Here is a 5,177-nt window from a genome sequence, read left to right as displayed (position 1 = left end):
GAGACCGAGCTCCTTCTGGCAGGGGAGGGGAGCGGTGCGGGTGCGGGAAGCGGTGCCGGCGTCACGTCAAGGTAAATGCGTATTGCGGAGCTCGGCAGCCCGAGGGAGAGAGGACATCTTACGGTCTCGTCTGTCTAAAAATAAATACATTGAACAGTGATTCATGTTCCCTGCGCTGCCTCCTCTAACCCCCGGCAAGCAGCGCGCTCACGGTGCGGCCGTGCAGGTGCGCTGCATCTGGGCAGAAGGTGGAGGGAAAAGGATGTGGGCGCTGCAACAAGTGCCGGGGACGGGCGGCAGCTCTGCAGGGAGGAGGCAGCCTGAGCCAGCTTTGTGCTCCCGAACAGCGAGCCCCTGCCCACGGGTGAGCAGCCCTGCTTCGCCCTCCTGAGCAAGCACAGATCGTAGGCAAAACACTGCAAAGCAATAAAAATGAGATTGCAGTCAGGAACCTGAAAGTGACTGCAATTCTTACTTCAAATTATCACGCGCTCAGGGCATCGCTGTGGTGGTTTTATTCTGCCGTTCTGACAGGATTTTTCTTGGTACCATAAGGCACAGGGATTAAAGGTTTGGTTGTGCTCAGGGTCCAGCTGTCAGTCCACAGAAATATTTAACAGTACTGATGCACATGTGATCTGCAGAGAGAAGTCAAGCCGTGCTGATCACATCTGACCCTGGGAACTGGTGTGTTACAGACGTGGCTTTCCTGTGTTTAAAAGCTGGTCAGTGGTGGCTGATTCTAAAATGGGCACAGTCAGAATCCAAGAACAGTTTGGGGTGGAAAGGACCTTAAAGAGGATCAGCTAGGTGTTGCCAGCAGACTTGCTGAGAGTACATTCAGTTCCAGTGTCCATGTCCCAGCAAAGATGCTGTACAGCACTGGTTCCAGTGCTGGCCCTTCAGGGACACCACTCAGCACTGGCCTCCATTTGGACATTGAGCCATTGACCAGTACTCTTTGAGTGTGACCATCCAGCCAGCTCCTTATCCATGGAAGCCAACTCTTTATCCACACGTGTGGGTAGAGAATACCAGACACTTCAGCAGTAAGCCCTTCCACATACAAACCAGAATTTTATGTTTTAATGATAATTCAAGGCTTTTCTACGCAAACTATTGCAAAACTACGTGTTGAGTGTTTTGGTTTTGGGGTGGGTTTTTTTTTATTTTCAGTCTCAAACCCACTCTTACACTTGTGAGCATTGTTTTTAATATAATAATTTTATTTTGTCTGAAAAGCATGTTAGCCATCTACATCCTTTTTTGGCCCTTCTGCAGGCTCTTCAGTGGGTGTTAAGAGAACAAATGAAACGAGTTAAATTGCGGTCACTGGAGTAAGTCCTGTTGTCTTCATTGGAGTAATGATTTCATTCACTTCACTTAGAAGAATCTCAGTGCATCTGGTACAGAGGTAATGAAAAAAACTTGTAGTCAAGACTGTTTAACATTCTATTTTTATAAAAACAAATCTCAATCTCAGATTTTAAAATTCTAATATGACTTTGTTGATATTGTTCTCTTAAAGAAAGATGCTCTGGTTCCCGTCATCTCTTTCTTTTTTCTCTTTGGCAATAATTGATTTTTTTCTTCTCCTTTCTTTCTCAGAGGGTACAGAACAATGGATTTTTCATCACTGGCTTTGTTTTTTTTGTCAAACATAATTTATAATGCTAGTGTCATCAACACAGTTCTGGGAAGTACAACTTGATTAGTTAAACCTCTGGCTGGGTAACTACCTTCACAGCAGCCAGATAAACATAGTGGAAGATGAGAATGATCAGTGGGCTAATAATATTTTTAAAACATTTCTTGATGTAATAGTGTACTTCAAATGCAGAGCAGAATACTCTCAAACCAACACAAAACATTTTCAAGGTAGAAACTGATTGTTGTGTCCCTCAATTACTGAGCAAGCCAGTCTGATTTCATTGTTGCTGTCGATGATCCTACCAAATAAAGAAAAGGAGGACTCTGAAGTAATTTACCTCTGAGCATTATAAGAGCAGCAGCATTTGTATACCTCCCAATGCCTTATTTCTGCAGCCTTACATGTTCAGAGCATCTTGACCCATGTGTTTGGCAGATACAGCTGACATTCAGTCACTAGCTCTCAATACACACTGATTTCTTATATGGTTTCTTCCAGTTGTCCAAGCCAAAATGCATTTCATCTGTTTTCTGAGGTCAATGGCCTGTGATGCTAGAGGCGCAGATTCTCCTCTTGACATAAAGCAAGCCATGTCTCTGACTATGGATCATCTACTCTGTCTCATTTATTTCTCCCATCAGTGTTCTGTTCTGGGTAAATAAGGTGTAAAATAAGCTTGTCTTACTTGAGTAACATTTCATAAATCATACTTGGTTGTGTTAAGAGAAGAATATGTTACTCATTTTATGTAGAAAATTAGACCTGTAAGTGGAAATGAAAGGGTTGCTCAAAAAAAAAGAAGCACTTCAATTATTTAATTTGGGCAATACCCTTGTCTGAGAAGCAAGTGTTCTTGAACAGAGCAGATGAATAACCCACGGATGGATGAGTGTAATCCATTCATTTGTGTGTGTGAAGCCAAAGTCTTTCAGAAGCCAGAAGTCCAAGTGATGATCTGAAGTATATTTGACAGTGTACTACAGGGAGCCAAAATAGCAAATTTTTTAACAAATTCACAGGCTAGGTCTTTTCATTTCCAGCTTCTGTGATTTAAATTTGAGCCCTTCTATTGGCTGAAGATCACCAGAAGTCATGGACAATTGTGTATTAAGCGTGTGCCTGAGGAAGTATCAGTATTAGATTAAGATGAATGGATGTAAATTCCCCAGTTGACTGGTGAGACTTTTTTTCAGCCATATGAGCAAATTCATGGATCCTCTGTTTTACTGTCCCTTGCAAAGAAAAGGAGAATTTTGGATAGCTTATCTACAGTGTAAGTTGTTCCCTTTAGCACTGTACATTTCTTAATGGTGACCTACCTTTTATGAATTTATGCTAACTAGGCATAGTCTTACCCAGTTCTCTAGTTTTGCAGAAAAATCCTTACATTAAGCAACTAAGATACTGCACTATTGCCACTCAGTACAGTTACAAATACTTGGTTTACTTTCATTTTAAGTGCACTTCACCCCATATACTGTGATATAACAGAAAAAAAGATGTGTTTGTGTGTGCATGTGCCTATATATGTGTACAGACAAATATGTGACTAATAAGTATTTGCCAGCTATGTAAAAGAGGATTCTAAATAACCAATTATAGTTTGCTACTGATGGTTTTTAGAGGAAAGAAAGAGGCAAGTTACTTCCTGATCAGAAGTCACTGCCTTAAGTATGCAAAAAGGTATATGTTAACTTAAAGAACATCTGAAAATAAATGTGTCTTCAAAACTAGCACACCTCTTTCCTGTGGGGCTCCTGCTGTAGGTAATTTTGCTGTGGTTATGCAGGGGATTGTGAGTTTTGGGGAAGGACTGTCCCTCTCTCTACCTTCTACAGAGTAAGTCAGCAAGTTCCCGGTCCTTAACAAATACTGTGCATCCTTGCTGAGGCACTTAAGTGCCATGGCCAACAATCTTTATCTAACATCAATGATCTCTGAGGAAACACAATAGCTCCTTGTGAGTTTTGGCTGGTATGTAGGCAACAGAAAAATCAGCCAATGCACAGAACTGATGACCTAGCAGCTAGTCTCATTAAGTCAGATTTACTTACTCTGAAACCTTAATGGTCTCAGTGAGGTTGGAATTCACTGTGTGTACCATCAGCCCAACTACGAATGCAGAAAATCTGCACTACCATCAAGCAGATATAGTTCTTCCTAATGAACTAACCAATGGAGGAAAAAAAATAAAAAGCAATGCTAACCTTGTGTCTGCTGGCACTTGGTCCAGAAATCTCCCTTAAATAACAGTAGGCCTATGTCACACAGAAGACTAATTGCATGGGACAGTCCATGTTTTGACCTAAGCAAGAACACATGCCAAGTCCTCATTTTGTAGCAGAAGTATGAAAAGTCACACACTCTGTGAAGGAAATACTTTCAATGGGTGTGTGCCAAAGGGCTGGACGTCTGATTCATCACAGGCAAGAGCTCTAGGAATTACAGAGTTGTTGTTTTTTCCTGAAAAATACTTTTTCTAAAAATTAGGACAAAAATTGTGGCCATCAACATACTATTTGTGATTTGATTATGCTTTATTCAGGTTGGCCATGTGTCTTGTTTCGTAGGTCATAGTTTATTGACACAATCAACTGAAATGGGTCTTGTGGAGCCATTACAGTTTGTTGTTAGTGCAGCTGAAAACACTTCAACATACCATGTGTCATGCTTTGTCAAGTTAACAGTTGATGTTTCCAAATCAGGATTAGGAACAGTGCTGATGCAGTGCAATGCAGCAATTGCTTGTGCAACATAAGCATTCATGAAAAGGGACAAACTCTGCTAAGTAAAGCAGCACTACCTATTGTTGCTTGTCAGGTGTCTCAGCAGTTTGTTTACCCTAAAGCATCAAGTGGTCTATCTCTTCAGTATCTGAGGTTACTTACAAATACCAAAGGAATAATAACATCCTCATATAAATGCTAGCAAACTACTAGTCTGTTTTAACAAGCCAATAATCTTCAGAAATTATATTAAACCTTTAGCAACAGGGAAACATAGGTTAAGTGATGTACCAAAGGAGATGCGAGAAATGCATGGCAAAGTCAGACAGGTTCAGCCAGCTGCACCACTAGCATGTGATGCAACCAGGAGTTCACCTCACCAGATAGTGCTAAGATCTACGTATCCCCTTTAGTTCCTCTTTCTACCCAGTAAATCCAGGTGAGGACAGCCATGAAGCTAAGACTGAACTTCCTCTTTTAGGATTTTAATCTCTGATTTATATATCCGATAGGCTTATCTGTGTACACCTGTAGAATTGTTAAATCCACGCTGACATTGATAATGGATAAACCTGTGCCTGAACAAAAGTGATACTTTGTTGATGACAGAAAGCAACAAGATGGTAAAATTGTGATTTTCAGTTACTGCCAGATACTGTCAGATTTGTGGAACTGTCAAATGGAAATAAAGGTACTGATATTGAAGAAGGCACATTTCTTTTCAAAATCACTAAACAGGAGGAGACTGAATTCTTCTTTGACAGTGGAAAATTGATAAATGGTCACTGGAAAGCTGTGAA

Source organism: Chaetura pelagica, unplaced genomic scaffold (genome assembly GCF_000747805.2).
Source record: "Chaetura pelagica isolate M959 unplaced genomic scaffold, ChaPel_1.0 scaffold147, whole genome shotgun sequence".
Lineage (NCBI taxonomy): Eukaryota > Metazoa > Chordata > Aves > Apodiformes > Apodidae > Chaetura > Chaetura pelagica.
The sequence above is the reverse complement of the archived record's forward strand: the minus strand, read 5'-3'. Positions refer to the sequence as shown.